Raw genomic sequence first — 24,836 nt, forward strand, 5'->3', positions numbered from 1 at the left:
TCATTGGCTTTATTAGTTAGATTAAATATTAAATTGCTCATGTCATTATCAGTTACCTCCGAAATCCATAGCAAGACTAATGGTGAGGGATTGAAATATGAGTGTGTAATTTGATATTAGTTTATTTCTCTGCAAATTAGATATTAGATTGCTCATGTCATTATCAGATACCTCCAAAATCCATAGCGAGACTAATGGTGAGGGATTGAAGTATGAGTGTGTAATTTGATATTAGTTTATTTCTCTGCAAATTGGATATTAAATTGCTCATGTCATTATCAGTTACCTCCAAAAGCCATAGCATGACTAATGGTGAGGGATTGAAGTATGAGTGTGTAATTTGATATTAGTTTATTTTTCTACAAATTAGATATCAGATTGCTCAGGTTGTTGATGATTACCTCCGAAAGCCATAGCAAGACTAACTGGCGAGGGGTCAGAATATGAACTCATATAATTTGATTTTAGCTTTACTTTACTTGCAATTTTGGATTTCTTTGAGTACAGTAGCTTAATTCATTTCTTTTGTATTCAGACAGCAGAAGGGATAATGGTTTCATGATCAATAGTTCACTGTTTGTTTAATTAGAATAGTGGCACATTTTCATTTTCTTTTAGGAATTAATTTCATCATTGCATGTTCTAAGATCTTTTGAAGTTTGAAGTTTTGGAAATCATTTCAAAGGAAATAATTGCCTTGAATATTTATATCCATTTAAGAATTTTCATTTCACAAGTAGGAGATAAACTAAGATAAAAAACCCCAAAAACAAAATAAAAAATAAAAAATGACAAAAAGTAAGAAATAGGTTATCTTTCACATATAGTGCACCACACTTCAATAGTTTACGACTCCCGGATTGACAATTAATATAGAAATTTAGGACACTCTAAATTTACCAAACACTACCCATGGATCTTTCTAACATAGGTCGATGCAATATTTAAAATGATCACCATGCTGAGAAGCAAACCAACATGACACCATAAAAAGCATAACATCATAATGAAATGTTACCCATACTGCTTATTGGAGCTTTATAACATATCTCATGGAAATATTTACATGCATATACATATGTACATATAACGAAACATTGCCAAACATGTACCAAAACATATACCAAATACATACCAAAACACCATACTAAAACTACTTTGCCTCAATCAGAAAATAATGAAGGATACATAGCTCACATCTAATCCTCCATCTTCCATGTAGCTTCATCGAGCCCAAAGTGCTTCCACTTCACTTTAACCTGCTCAATTGCTTAGTTCCAGAGCATGAGCACCATTTTCTACAATATACACTGAGGCTCCGACTGGAATTCTCCATCTGGTTCCACCTGCAATACATACTAGTCAATCACATGATCAACATATTGAACATACTTCTTAAGAAATCACACATGGAAAACATCATGTAATTTTATTGTCGAAGGCAGTGAAAGTCAATAGGATACTAGCCCAATCCTCTCAACAATACTAAAGGGTCCATGAAACCATGGTGTGAGCTTGGCACATGATCCAATTCATAAGGAGCTCTTCTTTGGTTTGATGTGCAAGTACACCTGTTCCCCAACCTAGAACTCCTTGAACAACCTATTCTGATTTACATAGCTCTTCTTCCTATCCTGTGTTGCCTTTAGATTTTTCTTTATAACCTACATTTCTTATTTGATGTATGCCAACATGTCCGGTCTAATCAAGACCCTATTAACTGTATCACTCTAGCTGATGGGGGTATTACAACTCCACCCATACAATGCCTCAAATTGACTCATCCTCAAATATTTATGATACCCATTGTTGTAAGTGAACTCTACCAATGGAATATACTCTTCCCACTTTTGTTGTTGATGCATCATGTACATCCTCAACATATCCTCCAATATCATGTTGACCCTCTCAGTCTGTCCATTTTTCTGTGGATGATAAGTTTCATTCAAGGCCAACTCTATGCCCAAACCTTCAAACAACTCCTTCCAAAACTTGGAAGTGAACTTTGCATCCCATTCTGACACAATCTTCTTTGGAACACCAAGAAATATGACCACATCTCTGATGAATACCTGTGGCGCATCGCTAGCTAAGAATGTAGACTTCACTGGATTGAAGTGTGCAAATTTTGTCAACCTATCCACAACAACCATGATGGAATCATGTTGTCTCATTGTCCTCAAAAAACTTGTGATAAAGTCCATGGAAATGACCTCCCATTTCCATTCTGGAATTGCAATCGGCTATAGCAGTCCACCTGGATGCTTACACTCTACCTTCACATGCTGACAATTGAAACACCTAGCCACAAACTTTGCTACATCCTTCTTCAGATTTGGTCAATAATAAAATTTCTTCACTGCAGTTAATGACTTCTGGTAGCCTAGGTGACCTGAATATGGTTTCTCATGAAACTCCCTCAAGATCGCCTTCTTGAGATCACTATTATCTGGCACATATATCTTGTCTCTGAATCTAACCAGTCCATCTACTGTAAGACAAGAGTCCACATCCTGTGCACCTTCACCTGTATCTATACATGTACTTCTACCTTTATCTGTACTCGTACTAATACATGAACCTATACCTGTACCTGTACTTCACTGCAACCTGTGCACAATCTCCATATACTTCACATCCTACTGACCTGCCTGCAAGATTCTATCTTGTAATTCTATCGCATAGGATCTCATAATTGCTAAGTGATTTACCTGTACCTACCTACTAAGAGCATCTTCCACCCTATTCTCCTTTCCTTTGATGTACCTAATCTCAAAGTCAAACTCACTGATCATGGCCAACCATCTAGCCTATCGGTTTTTCAGATTTGGTTGTTCAAACAAATATGTCAAATCAATGTGATTACTCACCAACACAAACCTCCTTCCAAGAATATAGTTCCTCCACATCTTCAATGCATCTATGATCGTTGTTAACTCAAGATCATGTGTCGATTAGTTCTACTCGTGCTCATTTATATTTCATGACTCATAGCATACCATCTGCCCATCTGGCATAAGTACTTCACCAAGTCCTCTCTTGTAAGAATATGTACATACTACAAACTCCTTGTCCAGATCTACAATATTTAACACTAGTGCATGTGTCAACAACTGCTTAAGCTTCTCAAAACTGGCCTCACACTCCTCAGTCAAGTCAAGCTTCTTACCTTTCCTCTACAATGATGTAATAGGATACACAATCTATGAGAAGTTCCTAATGAACCTCCTATAATAACCTGCTAACCCCATGAAATATCTCAGATCATCCACATTTCTAGGAGCTACCCATTCCATGATGGCCCTCATCTTTTTTGGATCTACTGCAATGCCCTCCTTGGAGACAACATGTCCCAAGTAATGTAACTCAATATGAAAGAAACTACACTTGCTGAGCTTAGCATACAACTGATTCTCTCTCAACAACCTCAACACTATTGCTAAATTCTCAACATGCTCTTCCTCATTTTTAGAATATACATATATGTCATCAATGAACATAATAACAAACCTATCCAAATATGGGCGTAACACAATATTCATCAAGCACATAAATGTAGTAGGAAAGTTAGTCAAATCAAATGGAACTATGACAAACTCATAATTCCCATACCTAGTTCTGAATGTGATCTTGTAGATGTCCTCTTCTTTGATGTGTACCTGATGGTATCCTGATCTCAATTCAATCTTAGAGAACACTGCTGCTCCCTTCAGCTGATCAAACAAATCACTAATTCTTGGTAATGGGTACATGTTCTTGATGGTCACTTTGTTCAAATTCCTGTAATCAATGCACAATATGAGAGTACCATATTTCTTCTTCACAAACAATATCGGTGCACCCCAACATGATACACTTGGCCTAATGTATCCCTTGCCCAACATTTTCTTCAACTGCAACTTCAACTCTACCAACTTAGATGTGCTCATCCTATAAGGTGATTTTGATGCAGGAGTTGCCTATGGCACTAAACCAATAGAAATTCTACTTCCTTGTGAGGTAACAACTCTGAAATATCCTAGGGAAACACATCCTGAAACTGTAGTAGAACTTGGTACCTTCTCAAAAAATCTGCATCCTCAACTTCCTTACCTTTTTCACTAGAAATATGTATGGGCAAATAACACACACCCTTTCTTGTTACTGTGATTTTCCTACATGGTTGTCACCATCCTAACTGATGTGGCTTTCTTATTTCCTTGCAAGACTCTTGGTTCCCCATTGTCATCCACACACACAATTTATTTGTCATAACAATCCACCTTGGTTCTATGAAGATACAACTAATCTGTGCCCAACAACATATTGTATGATCCCAATGGTAATGCATTCAAATGTATTGTAGTAGGCATACCATTCAATTCAAATGCACAAGCTATTACACAATGATGAACTAATTTCTTTGTACCTATAGCCAACTGCACTAACCAAGATTCTGCATGCAATTCCTTACTCAAACCACACTTATCCACTAAGTCAGGACTAACATAATTATAATTAGATCCAAGGTCAATAAAAATAGAAATAACTTGATCACAAAGCTTACCATCCATCTCAATGATATATGTCTGATGGTCTGTCTTTTTTTATCCAATGCTACATAAATATGACGAATGCTCTAACCAACATCCCCAACAGTTTGTGCCTCCTATGCACTATATATCTGAGGCCTACCACCCTGATCCTAAGGACAATATTTCTTAAGGTGATCCTTTCCACATGTCCAACACCCCAACCGACCAGTACCATCACCTATATGTTTTTATTGTGACCCATGTCCTTGTCTAGCTATATTGAACCTCTTTTGTGGTGGCACATTCTCTTTCTCATCTACATTTTGATGCCTTTCTATTTTCAGCTGCCATTTACCTTTATCTTTGTCTTTTCCTTTCCATCCTTGTTGGGATTCATTCTTACACTTTGACTATTCATAATAATTATTCAATTTCCCAATAACTTCCTTAATTGACCGAGGTTCATCATACTCAATCTGATCTCTGAATACTAATGGAAATCCACTAACAAATCACTAAACTTTAGCCCTCTCATCTTTAAGATAGGGTACATACCTCAATATCTCCAAGAACTTAGTCATGTACTCTTCATCTGTCGTTGATCCCATCTTTAGCTCATAGAATTCTTTACCCTGACTGCCGTAGTACCTTTCTGACCAGTAGTTCTTCTGGAAAAGCCTCTGGCACTCATGCTAAGTCAAGTCATATGTCCTTATGTCTCTAACCCGCTTCACATCTTCCCACTAGATGTTTGCTTTACCTCTTAGGCTGAAGATAGTTATTCTAACCTTCATATTATCTGTGTACGCATGCAACTCAAATAATTTCTTCATCCCAAGTATCCAAGCCTCTGCATCTTCCAGCTTCTTCACATCTCCATCAAAAGTAGGTGGTTTTTCTTTCTTAAACTCACATTTCAAGTATCCCCTATCACTCCTCCTATAAGGATGATAACAATGATGACCATGATGCCTATCATAACTAGAACTAGAATAATACTTGTATCTATCATCTCTCATATCCAAAGTATCCAACAATCTACCATATATAACTGTGTCATCTCTATTCGACATGTAACCACCATGAGACCTATTTCCATATGCCACATTAGTTTTTTCCTCCTATCCATGGTTGATCTGAAGTGGCTCTTGTCATTGCAATTCCGAAAAACTTTGAAGAAGTATAGAATTAACATCTACTTGTTTCTCTTGTGCTTGTATGATTTTTTCATTGTCTGCCTTACAACTACTTATTTCTTCCTTCAAGCTTCTCAATATGTCTGCCAAGTCAAAAGAGTGCCCAACACCATGCTACTCATCTAATTCATAGGGAAATTCTTTGTAGTCTACCATCTTGATAGTCATTTTGATCTCTTTCGTGTAAGGCATACTATGTCAGCTAAACCAAATTACAAAAGAAAAAAAATGTACCTTAGTATAATTCAGGAGGGATATCTCATCTGCAAGATCATTAAATTAACATGATACATGTATAACATAATCATAACATCATATAGACATATAATACATAAGACTATAACCATGTAACAATCAATCTAGCTAGATTCCATGCATCAATGCATGACCATATCAACTACACATACCATGACCTTATGCATTACAACAATAACCATACCAATGTATAACAACAATATGGAAGCATAAACAACATGTAAGTAATCATACACTCATGATGACATACTTCATAACAAAAACATCCTCTTTCACATGGCGACATCACTACAACCATGACTGACACCATGCATATGCAATAAGAACATAGACCACAAGAATGATTAACGCACATACAAATGACATGAATGCATGACCAACACACCGCCCATCTAGTCCGAGGGGTGAACCATGCTCTGATACCACTCTGTATCACCCTCCTCCCACATCTACCCAAGTAACCATCTAACCAGGTTAAACATGTGTTATAGACATATTTGGGCACTGCAACACCAATCACATATGTCAATAAACCATGGGCTCTCAAACTCCTAAAAGTGTTGTTTCATACCCTAAAGGATCAAGGTCAACTGATTACATCATTTCCCAGAAAATCTCCCTGAAAAACTACTCAGAACTGGTCAAAACTAGACCATACAGACTGCTCCATGCTGAGGATGCAATGCATCTCACCTGCTACACACAAAGGGTGCGATGCATATTGAAAAACCCTTCTGTAGGGTGCGATGAGCAGGAGCAAACAAATGGTAGAGGTAGTTTGCTAGGTGGAAACTCAAAGAATATTCTAGAAACTGCTCATATGACACTTGCCTCTCTGAAATCACCCAGGGATGAGTAAGAGATCATGAAATATCCAAGTGGAACCAAGAAATATTAGTGAAATGACACTAATCAGAATCCCAGAAGCTTCCTCACTCCCCTGCAAACGTCTATATATGGATCCCTCATCCTAGAGATCCAAAGGCTGGAATTTTGTAATTTGTAAGGAAGTGATGTTGGTTTCTCTTTGAGACATTGTATTGTTTAGTGATCTTGCTTTTTATGAGGTGAAGAGGGCTTTCATGCTGGGAGAATGATGTTGGATCAGATAGTTGGGTTGTAATCCTCTCTTCTACTACTTCTATCAATAAATCTATTTGTGTTTTCTTCCATATACTTGTATATTTCTGAATCTTGTATTTGTGTATGCATTTGTATGGTTAATGTACATCTGATTCTACATTGTTTATGGTTATAGATCTCTATGCTTTGATGGTATTTTGCTGCTTTGACTCTACAAGTGTTCTTTGAAGTGGGACAAGTGAGAAACGAGTGGCAAAGCTCTATCAAAGGAGAGAGGAAACAAGTAAGGAGCCAAGCGAAAGACTGAGGTTGGTACTTTCTACTTCTCTCTCATCCATCTCTCATAAAGGAAAACACAAGTTACTTTTAATTGTTTGTTTCTAAGATAGCTACCCATCTTAGTGGGATTGCAGCTCTAAATAGACACTAGTTTTCCCGATAACAAAATGGAGACTCCACTAGGGAGCGAATAGTTTGTTTGTTTATTTGTTACTGTTGTTTGCTTTATAAACTACAGATGGAGCCTAAAGTTAAGCCAGCTAGCCTTCAAACTACTTTTGCTATGCAACTGCAAAGTAGATCAACACTGCTTCAGTCAATCTCTGGATTGGTTTATGAAACAAACATCTGACTTGCAAATATCCTAAGTGCCCTGGTGGTAACTCAATAACCTCATTAGATCAACCCCTATACTTTGTGTTTACTGTCTATCATTAGCTCAGCCCAAATCCCTGAACTCAGCTGCAAATTGTGAGTGAAAACCAAGCTCAGTCTCATCCCTAGACCATCGCACTGTCTCTCATTACCAATCTGGATGCATCACACCTCTTATGTGTTGCAGGTGAGATGCATCCCTATTTTCCTTAAGGACAGGTGCGATGATTGAATGAGACTGTTTCTGCCTCCAAATTTTGGTTTTTTCTTCATTGTTTTTAGCTATATTCAGTAGTTTTGCTGTCTATGATCAGTATATCACTGTTGAAACCTTATTCCTTCACATTATTCAGCCTCCATTGATAGGGAATTGTGAATGTTTTTTATGTATTTTTCATCATTTACAGTCCTCCTTTGCAAATAGTAGCTTAATCAAACTGTTGTCTTTTGATTCGAAAGTGTCATAACTGTCATTTTCAGTCAACAAAAAGAGTGTCGTAAAGTCTTCCTCTTTTAGATAGTTGATTACACTTTTGCCATTATATTTGATTTGAATTATCAATTCTTTGAAGTGTCAAAAACTGTTTTCCATTCGAAAGAGAAAGTGTCGTCTTAGTCTTCTTTTCGTTTTTTGAAAAGAAATTGTTAAAGTGTTGCTTCGAACAAAAGTAGTTCAGATTTGTATTTAGTTTTCTTTTTGTCATTCTCACATTAAGGGAACTAAAAAACAAATACATGCATGTGCATTTGCATTTAGACTGCATGCAAAAATTGATTTAGGAAAAGTGCATCTAGTGTGTGCTCTCTGCTCTATGTTGAAAGAATTTTATTTCTCTTTCCTTAGTAGCTAGGATTTTCATTGCTAAAAGAAAGTAAACAACTATTTATCATTTTAGATTGCATATTTAGGAGTTGTACATTTACATCACACGGTGAACCTTAAAGGCAAACTTCTTAAGAAAGATCAACTGTAAAATAAACCTCAATGAACATAAAAATGCTTTGGAACCTAACGCACAACATCTAGAAGTGTAGTGTAGAGACGTATTTTGGCGTCGTAAAGCCTGGTAACTATCATTTTCATCATAGGTTGGGTGATTCCTCCTCTTTTATACGAAAAGTGCCAGTACGGACTTGTGGTCCCACGTACCGTCAAGTATATATTGGGAGACCATAATAGGCTATATCCTTTATCCTTAGGAAGTTGTGTCTGCTACCCTATCGATCGCAATGCACTGAACATAGCATTTGGGAAGATTGACTGCTATACGTAAAAAGCATTTTGTAGTTTTGCGATTGGTTTGGTAATCCCTTTGTCTAGATTTCCAGAGTAGTCACTTTTGTTCCTTTTCAGACTCCTTAAAAGAAAACGTCCATTTGAGCACTTGTCACTTCAGGCTCATTAAAAATCGAAGGCGAGTAGAGTCACCTTTAGCTTTTTCTCGACTCTTAAAAATTGAAAAAGCAAGTTGTGTCAAAGCGTCATAAAATTCATTTATTAGGAATAACATTTTCCCTTTTTATTTTGAGTTGATCAAGTAATCTGCAACCGTGGAAGAAATTCAATCAAAACCCCATCGTTCGCGAAGACTAAAAAGTCAACCGTCTTTGACTCCGGAAACGAAACTATTCCAGGCCAAGCGATCTCATTTAACTGGGTCAAAGTCTCCTTGTTTATTTGAAACTTGTGTTTCAACATCCTTAGAGACTCCAATTACTCCAACTATTTCTGGTATCCTTGCCCCTACAGAAGAAGTTCCACAGTTATAAGAGGACATTAGAACTGATCCTAGTGTAACGGTAAACACTTATATTCCTGAACCAGCTCCATCTAGGACTGATTCAGAAGGTGTCACCCCTCCAACATCTGTCGCTGCAGAGTTTGTACCTTCTTCGGCACCAGAAATATTTTACGGACCTAACAGTCTACCTCTTCCACCTGGACTGATTGCTATAGAAGATATTGTGGAGGATCTTCCATCCAGTACCCCATTTCATTTTGGAACTAGGGTCCACCTATATCCTTCTACTACAGAAGTTAGTCACCCTTCATTGTAAGTTCCTATAGAATCTCTATGAAGTCTTTTGGATAGACTCGATATGTCTGAATAACCATGGACATCTAGGACTGTGTCATCTGATACAACAACAGCAAAACCTCCTGCCACTACTCTGACAATGTTAGCTGGTATATCTGTCCCAACTAGCTCTCAACCGCTAGATGGAGTCTAGCCAGGGACTGTTTCGACAGCATGGTCTGTTCCTGTTTGTTCATCCGGAATATTATCTAGAATTTCTTATGTTGAGTCTCAGCAAATTGATCCTTCACAACAATATAAATTTGGGCAATCCAGTCTACAAAGACCAATTTTCCCTTTGAACACTGGATTGCCACCATATGGGGGGAAATATGGCTTTTCATTGTTCCCTCCAGGAGAACAACCATATGAGAGTTCACAACAAAATTCGGGTCAAGCTAGAATTGCATCCAGTGGTTGGGTGCCAATACTGCCTCAACAGCTAAGATTTGTATATTCAATGCAACCAAATCAACCTATGTCGAATATTCCCACTACACTGGCTATTGTGACAGCGTCACAAGTATAAGCGCTGCCTGTTGTATTTCAACCTCAAGTCTCTTAAGTCGTAATACAACAACCTCTTGTCTCCATGACTCAATCACAATCGTCGATTAGTGGCTCCTTAACTGAAGCGACTCAGGCTCAAGTGGGTACTATTACCCCTCATCTTGGTCAAACATCCAATATTGGACAACAACAAATGGCCTCACAACCATGGCTAGTGCAATATCAACAACCGCATTTCCAGCAAGCTTACCGAGGACCTAAGCAACAAAGCTTTGCGAGTAATGGGAATTTGTATATTCAAAATGGCTACCATCAATCATATCATAATGGTTATGCCCATCAACCTTATCAAAGTGATCAACATCAAATACATTATGCTAGTATGCAAAGACCCACTGCTCAGGCAATCCCATCTTATCCTGGATATGCTTCGCCAAACCTGAATCAACAGTTGCCTTTTATCGCAACATTAGAATTACCAGATCTAAATAGGCTAACAAATAATCCAATTTCTTACGCCCCTAGGTGGCCGGTGATTACTCATAAACTTCTGTCAGATATTCCTAAATTCAATGGAAATCTGGGTGAAGATCCATCGAATCATGTGATGACCTTTCATCTGTGGTGTTCATCCAACACTCTCAATGATGATTCGATTAGGCTTCGCCTTTTTCAGCGAACGCTAATTGGTCCGATAGCAAAATGGTACATCGAATTTCCTAGAGCTTCATTCGATAACTTCAGTGCCCTTGCCACCACATTTTTAACCCATTTTCAGTTACCAATAAGGTACAAAATAGGAATGGAGCTTCTTACCAATTTTAAGTAGACGACAGCCACTCACATATCTGATCATATTCATGAGTGGCGACGTCGTCGTCGAATGGTAAAAACATATGTTCATGATCAGCTGCTAGTTGAATGGTTTATTAAGTCATTTTTACCTTTTATTACAAAAGATGTGGCTAAGGGGGGAGTTGTCACTGAAGAGCAAGTCATTGCTTATGCACAATATCTAGACTTGATCTATACTTAGTCTGGCATGCTCTATGACAAAATTCCTGATGCTCCTAGACCAAAATTTTCGATTCCTCCTCCTTCTAAATTGAATAGGGACTCTCATGTCAGTGACAGCGTGATTGGCACTCGAGTACGCAAACTGCAAAGCCCCCATCTGGTAAAGCCCTTGCAGTTTCCAGTAAAAAGGAAAATGACAAACTTCCTGCCTTGGAGGTTAATGCCGTGTCGACCGACAAAGGCAAAGAACCGAAGCAACTAGGGGGCAAGAAGAAAGGGAAAAACAAAAAGAAGAAATAGGAAGATTCGACTCCTGAAAAATCTTCTGGAAACCCTTCTGGGCAAAAGAAACCTAGTCAGCCATGTCACATATGTGATGAGGACCATTGGACGAGAGATTGTCCACATAAAGCTGAGATTAAGAAGTTCTTTAAGAGTTCAAAAACCTCAGCGGTATTGACTGATCCATTTCCAAACCCAGAAACCAATCTGGTTGCTAGTGACAATGCTTCCCCATCCCAAGTGCTTATGTTGTCCATTTCGAAACAACAAAATGATGCTTTGATATTGACAAGGAATAAAGATTATGGGAATCCATAGCTGTCGAACAACAAGGTTGCAGATCAACCTAGTAGTTCGACAACAACTTCAACCGAAGTTGTGCCACCCATCATTCCTGAGCTAACAATAAAGCCACCAAAGGGAGTAGTACAAAAATTGACATTTAATCCTCGTGCTCGAGCAACACAGAATTATAATATAGTAGAGGATTTGGCCCAATCGCCATTCGCTATGTCGACACTTGAGGTACTGCAAAATTGCCCCTCCCAAAAGCAGGATCTATTATCAGCAATAGGTGCGTTTGACCCAGCAGATTCCAATCTTGTGGCCTTTAATCATAAAGGATATGAACCTCAGTTACCAACTCAACTCACTTTCCTCATACAAGTGAGAGCCCTCAACAAAATTGTTCATCGAACAATTATTGATGAGGAGGCATCTACCTGCATTATGTCAATGAGTTGCTAGAGAATTTTAGGCTCACCAACCTTGTCAAGATCATCAACGACATTAAAAGCTTTCGATGGATGAACATACACCCCATACGAGATTTTAAGTAACTTGCAAGTTGAACTGGGAGGCAAGACAGTGGAAATTGACATCGAAGTTATTGATGGAAACCTTGATTACAATATCCTATTGGGAAGGCCCTGGATTTATGCTATGGCTGTTGTTGTGTCAACTTACTTTAGAAAGACTGCATTTCCCTTTCAAGGAGAAATTACAATCGTTGATCAACAAACCTTTCTCTCCAACAATTCACAAGTTACGGGAAGCATCCCGATGATCCATGGAAGCTCTCAATTGCTTCAAAATATCAGAGTAGGCCTCCTAAAAGACACTACCTTAATGGGTACTTTTTCCCTACCACCTCCGAATAATCTGGCAGAAGTGGCCATGGTGGAAACATGCAATATGATATCTTCTATATCTACGAAGATTCAGAAGATTTCTGAAAATTTTGTTGGCATGGATCATCGCCAGGTATTGCCTCCAATCCCAATAGAAATAATGTAGTAATCAATCTTCTTGGCCTAGGCGGCAAACCCAAGTCAACGCTCATCGAGTGTTTGGATAGATAGGTATAAGGAATATGGCACCTCTTCAGATCCTTGGTTGCATGTACATTCTATAGACGAAGGAATCATTCAGTCAATGATGATAGAAGAGACACCATGGGAAGATTACCACCATTGTTCCCATCTTTCGTATTACCATGAAGATTGTTCTAGCGACCTTAATCATCCCTCAGTTTTTTATTTTCTATCAAATACTGTAAATACAGTGGATTCTGAGCGAAATCTATCCAATATTGAAGAAACTATTTCCATAAATATCTCGAACAAACCTAATGTTGTAGAGAATATTCATGTCAGCAAATCTTGTTCTTCTTCATAACTGGAAATATATTGTGCTCTCTTTCACAAATTCAGAGATGTCTTTGCATGGTCATATGAAGAAATGCTAGGCATTGACTTCAAGCATAGTTGAACACGAAATCAAGATGTATCCAGATGTCAAACCAGTACGAAAACAGCTTCAACAGGTGCACCCGAAGAAAGCCACTGCCATCAAGGCAGAAGTTGAAAAACTTTTACATGTTGGTTTCATTTACCCCGGTTCCTCTAACTGATTGGGTATCAAATACTGTTCCTGTGATGAAAAAGAAAGGAACGATTAGAGTGTGCGTTGATTACAGGGATGTAAATCAAGCTTGTCCAAAGGAAAACTACCCTACACCCTTCATCGACAAGATAATTGATGAATGCATCGGATGCGAAATATTTTCATTTATGGATGGATTTTTCAGGTATAATCAAATAAATATTTTCCCACAGGACTAGTCGAAGACTGCATTTATATGTTTGTGGGGCACATTCGTGTACCGCAAACTACCTTTCAGTTTAAAGAACACAGGGGAAACTTTTTAGAGGACTATGAATTATGCCTTCCATGACATCAAGAACATCGTTCAACCATATCTCAACGATCTATCGGCTCATTCCCGAAAGTGGACTGATCATCTGCAGCATTTGAGAGCAATATTTCTACGTTTCCGACACTACAAGATATGACTCAATACGCACAAGTGTGTGTTTTTTGTCGGTTCTAGTTGTTTACTTGGCTTCGTGGTTTCTAAGGATGGGATTCGACTCGACCCATGTAAGGTTCAGGCAATCATCGATATGCCTCCACCTTCAAATTTACTTCAGATTCAGAAACTCTAAGGGAAAGCAAACTTTCTGAGGAGGTTCATTCCAAATTATGCCAAACTTGCTAAAGGTTATATGCGTCTTTTGAAAAAAGAAGTACCCTTCAACTAGGATCAGGTTGTGCAAGCTTCCTTTGATGCTCTAAAGGAATCCCTAATAAAAGCATCATTAATGTACGCTCCTGACTATCAAAAAGACTTTAACCTGTATCTAGCTGCAGTAGATACAACCATCGCAATGGTTTTAGTTCAAGAAGACAATGGAATCGAACATCTTGTCTATTATTTAAGCCAAAACTTAAATGATACAGAAAGAAAGTACTCCTATGTTGAAAAATTGGCACTTACAGTTGTTCAAGCAGTACAGAGATTTCGACACTATATCCTCTTTCACAAAACTACCATTTTGTCATATTGTAACCCTATGACTTACATTCTGTCGCGTCAGTTACTTGGGGGAAAATATTCGAAATGCATAGCTATTTTGCAAGAGTTTTATCTGGAATTCGTAAAATCCAAATCAAAGAAATCTCTAGTTTTCACGGAGTTATTATGCGACTTCCCATCATCGTCCAATGATTCAACATTCAAAGAATCAATCGTGGATGAATCTTTGTTTCTGATATCATCGAGTGATCCGTGGTATGGATATATAATCATCTATCTCCAAACCCAAACATACAGGCCTAATACCTCTCACTCAGAACAATGACGTACTCGATACCAAGCAGAAGACTACATGATCATCAGTGATACACTTTACTTTCGTGGTATCGATACAGTTCTGCGAAGGTGCCTCACTCATGAGGAGCTCGAAAAAGTCCTGAATGATTTTCATTCAGGCGCGTGTGGGGGGCATCAATATGGCTATGCTACGGCACAAAAGATTTTATGAGCAGGTTACTTCTGACCAACAATGTTCAAAGATTGCATAACCGCAGTCAGAAGTTGCCATTCTTGCCAAATCTTCGACCGCAAAACCAGAATACCACCTGCACCTCTGCATCCAGTAGTTGTTGTTGGGCCATTCACCAAATGGGGCATAGCTTTCATGACATGTAACCTCACCTAGGTTGGGGGGTCATGGGTATATCATAGCCGCATGACTATTTTACGAAATGGGCCGAGGCAATGCCTACATTAAACAACAATGGCGAACCTACTGCTCTTTTATTTTTCAATCATGTATTTTCTAGATTCGGTATTCCACAAGCTATAGTCACAGATTATGGATCACATTTATGTAATGACATGATGGTCGAATCAGCTGCCAAATTAGGATTGTCCCACCACAGTTCTACTCCGTATTATCCACAAGATAATGGACAAGTTGAGGCCATCAACAAAGTCCTGAAGCAGATGCTGCAAAGAATGATGGGAATCCACAAACGGAGTTGGCACCTAATCATGTACTCAGCCTTGTGGGCATATAGGACATCGGTGAGAAATGCAACCAGATTTACACCCTTTCAACCGGTGTATGGCCTGGAAGTGGTCTTACCGATTCAGTGTGAGATTTCATCTCTCAAGCTTGCAGTCGACATTCTCCCTAGAACTTCAGAAGAAGAGGCTCGTTTCTTGGAACTAATCCAATTGGATGAAACCCATCGTGACACTAGCTTGGCTAACGAAGCTCATAATAAATGAGTTAAGGCATAATTTGACAAAAATGTCAAACCCCGTGTCTTCTCAAAAGGTGACTTGGTCTTACTTTACGATCATGAATTTGATAAATTGAGAGCAGGTAAGTTCCAATCATTTTGAATGGGTCCCTACATTGTTAAGTGAGTATTAGCAAAAGAAGCCCACGAGCTAGTAGATTACGATGGGATTCCACTGTTGCAACCCCGAAATGGGTTGTACCTTAAACGTTACTATGCTTGACTAAGTGTAGTAATCTCTTTATATGCTTTTGTTACATTTTTGTTTTCGTCAAGAGTGATCGTTTTGGTTAGGTAATCCACTTTTGCATTTGTTTCAGATGTCGAACCTATTGGAATCATTTGTTGGATATGCCGATGGAGCTAGTCGTAGTACGCGGAACCTATCTTCTATAGCTTGGGCCATTTTTGATCCAAGCGATGAGTTAGTGAGTTTCAGAGGGGTATGTATTGGTCGGTCAACGAACAACATCACTGAGTATAGTGCGTTGATAGAACTTCTCTCTGATGCCATTGCACATGGCATACGCCAACTTATTGTTAGGCTAGACTCACAGCTTGTCATCCTATAGCTTACTGGCATCTATTCCATTTGGAATCTAGCTATTTATCGTATGTTCCTAAGGGTCAGGATTTTGGAAAGAGAGTTTGATTCTATTCAATGTCAACACATTTCCAGAAACTTAAACACATTAACTGATTCATTAGAAAATTATGTGTTAGATAGACATTTGCAACATTTATAAAAGAAATCATTTCAATCAACATTTGCATTAGGATCGTATAACTTAACCAAAATAAAGCTCCGAAAATAAAAAATATATATAACTATTTATAGTTTTTTCAAAATGTTCTATGTCCAGGACAAAATCAGTCATACAACCCAAAAACTCAAAAATGCAGGAAACGCACCCTAGACTAATGGTGCTGGTGATAACAAGTCATCGATTATGCGATCATACGTAGGAGCCTAGTCCATCAACTCGACATGCTACTATTATGGTGCTGTAATCTCAAAGGTAACTCATCGGTCATCACATCCTGAATACCAAGGGAGAGACCCTCGATCTAATCCTGCAATACTGCAAGGGTCTCGGCTACATCCAGATCGTGAAGGAAACCCTCCCTACAACCTCTACTGCTAGAACAGCAGCTGCTACCCTCGGGCGCATTGCTGGTCACACTGGTCCAATGTCTACAAGAATATATGGGTTTGATTAGTCTTGATAACATTTAAAAAACACAATAACGTTATAAAAGCAATAAACAAATATATGGTCAGATTTTTTAATCTTATAACACCCCACTGCTTGCCAGCCTACAACACCAAATCTAATTCACCCCGGAAATCCATCCCAACATATGGGTACTCGACAAAGACCATCTCCTGACGGTCGAACCACTCAAAGAAGGCATCAGAGAATGAAATCTGCAATTGACCAACATATCTAGACATGAGATCGACCCATCTCTACATCCATGGTTCCATCGGTGCTGGTAGTCTGAGTGAAATGTATTGTGGCTGCATCAATGGGATCCTCTCCAAGGCGAAAGTGGTCAGAATAGAACCATAGCCAAAGTTCTTAGATCTTCCATTCTTCACCTTGGAAAGCTGTTCTTTTATAACTGAAAGTACTGCATCACACCAGTTGAATACCTTTGGTTCAAGGCATTCCAGAGCATACTGCATATAGGACCTGTTGGCCAAATGAAGAGCCACACTACTAGCCAATCTAGCAAAGGTGAATAAGATAGTCCTCAAGGACTGGTCAGTGACATCTCGAATATTGATCTTACCATCCCTACTCGGCTGAGAACCATCTCTATAGAATCGGCGAATATAATCCCTCACGGATTCACCCCCACGGGCAGAGCCTGATAGTGAGAGAGGAGCTCCACGCCTCGATAAACTGGTCAAGAAGTAGATATCCTCAATTGTCAAAGGGATGGATTTACCTTGAATTTGGAACACTTGGTTGGTAGGATCCCATGCATCGAGAAAGTATTGCAACAAATTGATTTGTTGCCTCATGTTGGATATACGGAAGAATTTGAGCAAGCCACAGTTCCGCAATGCAGTCACCATACCCAGATCATGTAAGGCAATCATATCCTCTTCTTCATGCTCATGTTCATGCCATGTAATGACCATCTTGATCCGATGAATCTATGAAAAACAAACAAGAGAAGGATTAGGATCCTGATTTGGGAAAAAACAGGAAAAATTTCCATGAAAAAGCAGTACATAAACTTTCCTCTTTGCGCCCATCGCATCCCAGCTGTGTATTGGGTGGGATGCATACTAACTGGCCAATGGCCAGCTCAGTATGCATCGTACCTTTCGATGTATACTAGGTGCGATGGGGAGAGAACAAATTGTTCAAACCCATGAGGCCCAGAAAAATAGGAAAAGATGCTTAGAATTAGAAAAGGAAAGAATGCAATTGAAGAGCTCAGGGTTAGCTCCTACCTAGTCCAGACGGCGCCGAAAATAGTCCACCGAATATCCTGGAATTAACTGATGAAAATCAAGGGGGAAAACACCTCCAGAGCTCCAAAAATCCCAAATTTGAATGAAATGGTAAAAATGAGAGGCAAAAAACTACTTTTAGGTTACTATTCAAGTAATTCAAGTAAGATGTTGGTATTTAACTCATTTTTCAAGCATGTATTTACATTTCTAATCAATTTGATGGAGCAATTGAACAGGCAGTACGACCGTCAAGAGAACATAGTGTTAATGGTGAAATCAACATCTCTGATTATTATCATGAGCAGTTTTACGCGAAGTTCAATCTCGTTAAAAAATAAACCTAGCAATGAGCATATTTTCCCCCAGAGTTCAAGCTCATTAAAAATGAACCCACCTTCAGTAATTAACCTTTGTGATTGCATAGCTATCATATTTTGAGCCTTAGTCGTGTTCTTACCATCACCTCCACTCTTTTTAGCCGATCATACGGCTCCACTTGATTGTTTACCCTTTTGAGGAACAGCTGCGATGAGTGATTCTATTAGCCACCTTCTTTACACTGCCGTGATGAAAAGTTCCAAACTTACTGGGAACCAGCTGCTAACAGAAAATATCACTCGTTCCTCAAAAACAAGTCTCTTTTAAGATCTTTTTAGACTCATAAAATATAAAAAGATTTCCGAGCAATTGGCCTGTCCAACTCGTTAAAGTGATTGGAAGTGCCATCCCTCCTCTATATTTTAATCTTTTTGGACCTGAGGGATCATTACACAAAAATATTAGCGCTTGTCTTGTTCGGCTTGTTAAAACTATCAAAAAGTCATCCCTTTCATATTATTTTATACTTTTTCGAACTTAAGGGATTATACTACGAAAAAGGACTACTGGAGTTTCCTTTCCGTCTCTTTTCAGAATCTCTAAAATTGAAAAGGAACAAGTTATCTTTGTCGTTAAACTCATTAAAACAATAGCGACAAACTTTTCCATGCAGACAAGAGTGAGTTTCACTGTTGCTAGGCTTGCTAAAACATAGCAACAGGTTTGCTTGAAGGGAAAATTATAGAACAAGCATATGTTATCCTCCTCAAGCTTGACAAAAATAAAGAGGTACTGGTCAGCAATGACTAGGGAAAAGGGGAAGAAAACTTGAAGAACTTCATTGGTAGCAGGTCTCTCTTGAACATGACACTTTCACTCCATCACCATGATTGAGTCGGATTGGGTTATTCCGTTCACCGGTCATATCACCATTGGTCCTCCATACCATCCATTTTTGGGTTAACGCTACCAATCCATTTCAGTGTCGCCGATATGTTCAAGAGAAGTTGCTTAGAGAATTCACCAACCCAGCGAACACCTCATCCGGTGCAATACCTTAACGCTCCATTCTTTCATAACCGCCACCCTGAACCTTGTATCATCAGATTTTTTTCACCTCCACAAGATCATTTGCTCCATTCCATGTCGTAGATGTGGGATTCATTAAGGCCCTCCTACGACGGGTCACTTCTTGTCAACATCAACTCATTATCCAAGAAGTTGACTTAGGAACAATCCTTTCAGTACTTTGAAGCTTGCATGCCTCAATGGCAAGTTTCTCACTTCCGGTGATAGGTTTACATCAATGGCCTTCGACCGAAAGATTTTGCATGGTGTTCAACATCAACTCATGTGTTCACACCACGTGAATTGTACTATAGTACCTTGAGAGTCATCATCATTATCGGTGATTCCTCTCGCGCCTGTTAACAGCTTACATCATTGGCTGGTAATCGGGTGATGTCTTTCCATGTTCGACATCAGAACATCTTTTCACATGGATCGACTTCTACTTTGGGCGAAGATTGAATGAGTTTGAAGACCCCGGATCTAGTTTCATCCATCCGGGATGCGATATATTCAGGAAAATAAAGACATAAAATGTACATCATAGCTGCACAGATAATTATCCAAGCTAAGGGATGATGGCTCTATCAGAATCATCAGTCTGCCACACAGACGATTGTCTATCCTATGTACATGAAAATGAATTTATAAATCTGAGCATGGGAATGCCCGCCTTAGCCAGATCATGAAAATATTATGAAGATAATGTATTGTATTATATCTTATTACAGGTCACCTTCCAATTAGAAAAACCTCGGATCCTCATGATAAAGCATTTCACCCAACATCAGAATATTTACGACCTCATGCTTTAGGGGGCAACTGTTATAGACATATTTGGGCACTGCAACCCCAATCACATATGTCAATAAACCAAGGGCTCTCAAACCCCTAAAAGTGTTGTTTCATACCCTAAAGGATCAAGGTCAACTGATTACATCATTTCCCAGAAGTTCTCCCTGAAAAACTTCTCAAAACTGGTTAAAACTGAACCATACAGACTGCTCCATGCCGAGGGAGTGATGCATCTCACCTGCTACACACAAAGGGTGTGATGCATATTGAAAATCCCTTTTGTAGGGTGCGATGAGTGAGAGCAAACAAATGCAGAGGTAGTTTGCTAGGTGGAAACTCAAAGAATCTTCTAGAAACTTCTCATATGACACTTGCCTCTCTGAATTCGCCCAGGGATGAGCAAGAGATCATGAAATCTCCAAGTGGAACCAAGAACTATCAGTGAAATGACACTAATCAAAATCCCAGAAGCTGACTCACTCTCCTGCAAACATCTATATATGGATCCCTCATCCTAGAGATCCAAAGGCTGGAATTTTGTAATTTGTAAGGAAGTGTTGTTGGTTTCTCTTTGAGACATTGTATTGTTGTGTGATCTTGCTTTTTATGAGGTGAAGAGGGCTTTCATGCTGGGAGGATGATGCTGGATTAGACAGTTGGGTTGTAATCCTCTCTTCTACTACTTCTATCAAATAAAGCTATTTGAATTTTACTCCATATGCTTGTATATTTCTGAATCTTGTATTTGTGTATGCATTTGTATGGTTAATGTACATCTGATTCTACATTGTTTAGGGTTATATATCTCTATGCTTTGATGGTATTTTTCTGCTTTGACTCTACAAGTGTTCTTTGAAGCAAGACAAGTGAGAAACAAGTGGCGAAGCTCTATCAAAGGAGAGAGGAAACAAGTAAGGAGCTAAGCAAAAGACTGAGGTTGGTACTCTCTACTTCTCTCTCATCTATCTCTCATAAAGGAAAACAAAAGTTACTTTGAATTGTTTGTTTTGAAGATAGCTACCTGTCTTAGTGGGACTAGCAGCTCTAAATAGACACTAGTTTTCCCAATAACAACATGTGACAAGAGGCTACTATGATTAGATTCAACCTCCTATGCGACCTTAAGGAAGTGGAATTGATGGAAACACAACATACATACCTTCCACATCAGCTACAGAACTCCCAGGAACCATCCCAGCCACTCAAGTAGCTAGCCCCTAGGTCCCACTAATGTTTTAGACCACTTGACCCCCGGATGCTCCCATGATATGGGCCTGATATTGTCCAGAAGGCTCTGGATTCTCTCATGCCAAGGTATACAATCATCCAAGGAGTATTTTTCACAGTGTTGTGCTAGAATCCCCACGATTTGAGACACTTATTCAGGCTGAGAGCCCAGGTCACTGCCTAGAATTGAATGACACCTTCATAATAGAGAGATAACAAGGAAATAATGGTGTAAATGTAAATACTTGAACAAGCCTGTAATTGGACCCCTACTAGCCATGACAGAAATTTCGTCAAATGTATCATGAATATGTAATCTACAGGTGTAAACCACAAATTTAAGCATAGGGGTTTCATACTTATCTGAGAATCGCTATGAAGCATGATTCCCTTATATCATTTGATGCATTATCATCTATTAGGTCATAGATAAATTCTTCATCCATTTATAAGAGAAGCATGTTGAGAGCCATACATAGCCACTGTCATAAAACACATACATAACCAACATAATAGCAACAAAAATACCAAGGAAATCTCAGCCATATGATCCACATATAAACTGATATAATACTCATAGAAATACAAGAATAAATGACCTCATATTGATGATGCAAAATCCAAACCTGATATGGGACCACCACGTTCCACCCGACCATAGAATGGATAAGCCAAATCTCTCTTTAGTCGTTCACCCCCATGCCATATTCCAAGCATGAATGTGGGACTCAAACCAAAAGAACCAACCAGGGCATCCCGAGGCTAAACCACCTCACCCTCATCAATAGAAACAAAGCTTTACTATAATGCATCCCATATCACTAGGTCAACACAATGAACATGCAATAACAAGAGTTTCCATAATCTCCACTCGATCACTAGGCCAAATGAGCATGGATGCCTTCATATTTCTCCACCTACACCATGAGTAATTTTCCTATCTGCTAGTCTCTCAATCTTTATCGCAATCCACACTAGATCACTAGGCCATAAACCGAGACCCACTCTCTAGACTTTACCACATATCCCAACCTGAGAGTACTAGGCCCAATGGAGAGCAACCCAGCTCTTGGATTTACCATATATCTTTACATTCACCTGCAAGGATTCTTAGGCCCATCAAGGCAACACAATCTTGTCTTTACCACAACCCATAGTCTGACTCAGGGGTTAATATGCCAGTGGCTTTACTGTGATCCATAGTTTTGTTCAGGGACCACCAGCCATGTGCTCTATCATTCAGGAATCCACCTCACTCAGCTTCAAATCCATCCAAAAATCCAACTAAACTAAAACATGAGAACCCTATCACACCATGGCTACTCGGAAATGGAAAGGCTATGCTGAAAACAATGTCACACCTGGAAAAACACATGCCATAATAGCAAAAGAACCACATGCAATACCATGCATGCCAAATATAGTAAGGAAAATACACATGCAAATCAATACCTGCAAATAATATTATTGTAGCTTCTTGTTTCTACTCTTCCTTGCTTGATCTTTACTTCCTCTTGCCTTATTTTCCTTTCTTGATCCAATGCCAAAATGCTCCAAGAAAAATTTAAGTGTCTAAGAGAGAGAGAGAGAGAGAATAATGAAAGAACTCCAAAACTGAACTAACAAAAGGTTACAAACTAATCCTTAGCCTTTTTGTCAATTAGGCCTATATTTTCTTGATTTTCCATTGTTTTCCTTGATTTTCCTCTTCACATGAAATCTGTGACCTTTCACCTTCCTTTTCTCCTAATTTTCATTATTTTCATAAATAAATGTGCCAAAAATGCCATTTTTCCTTTCCAAATCCTTATCCATTTCCTTTGCTAATTTTCTTTAGCCATACTAAACCGAAGGACACCCACACTCGGATGTTTTTCCCAACATTTAGCTTGGAATAAGTGTCCCATCAACCATGGTTATTATTTTTTCCTTTATTAACTTTTATTACATGGAATTTTTACCAGGGCTATTACACACTAACGATTCATAAACTAATAAAAAGATATCAAGATCCATAGCTAGAACATGATATGGAACCATGCTTATAACCATCATATAACCAGAAAAATACTCATGATAGAACAACCATCAAAGACACATAATAACAAGTACAAGTACTCATGAAATACAATAGGAAAATAGCTCTTATTAAAATAAGAAAAATCCAACCAAGTCAGGGACTTTCATGTATCATGCGACCATAGATTCAGATGAACCAAATATTTCTTTTAGCCAATCACCACCATGCTATATTCCAAGCGTGAATGTGGGACTCAAGAAAAAATAACCAGGGTTTCTCGGAGATTAAACCACCTCCACCCTCATGCTCCTACAATCTTGCCAAAACTTATCAAGAGATCACATAAGAAAACTAATACATAAAAAACCAGGGCTTCCCGAAGATTAAACCATCTCCACCCTAAAGTTACCATGATCCTACCAAAACCAGTCAAGAGATCACAATTCCCAAACAAGCTTGGATGCCTCATAATTTCTTCTCATACCTTGAGGTATTTTCCTGTATCCACCCACCTTTTGAGGGCTTCCCGTAAATTAAACCACCTCCACCCCCAACCCTTGGGATTTTTCTTGAGACCACCTCACCTGATTCCAAAATCTTTTGGAAATCCAAAGCTCAACCAAATAAAAGAAACCCATCACATCATGGTTGTCTGGAAATGAAAACACAAGGTTGAAACCACTGTCACACTCCTTAAAACCCATGGAAATGACATCAAGAGAACCAAATAAACAAATTCATGTACCATGCATTCACAAGCTAGTTAGGAAATCACACGTTCAACTAGTTACCTGCAAGTCTTTCTACTGAAGCTACTTGATACAACTTTTCCTTGGTTATCCCCTGCTTTCCTTCTCCTTCCTTTGCTTTCTTACTCCAATGCTAGAGTGATTGAAGAATGCTCTAAGTGTGAAATAGTATGAGAGAATAGACAGAGCTCTAATATTGAATTAAAACAAGGTTAACTAGAAAAAGATCAACTTCCAGAAGCTGTGAATTAATCCTCATAAGCCTTTTTATTATCGAGGCCTCTATTTTCTTCAATTTCCTTTAATTTTCCTTCAATTTTCATCTCATGCAAACTTGTGAACTTTAATCTCCCTTTTCTCCTATTTTCCTTTATTTTCATAAATAAAATTCCAATTAATGTCTCTTTTCCTTTTCCAATTCCTTCGCTAATTTCCTTAGCCATAA

This window comes from Pinus tabuliformis, chromosome Q, assembly GCF_031772625.1.
Source record: "Pinus tabuliformis cultivar Carrire ecotype Pingquan chromosome Q, CPIR1, whole genome shotgun sequence".
NCBI classification, from domain to species: domain Eukaryota; kingdom Viridiplantae; phylum Streptophyta; class Pinopsida; order Pinales; family Pinaceae; genus Pinus; species Pinus tabuliformis.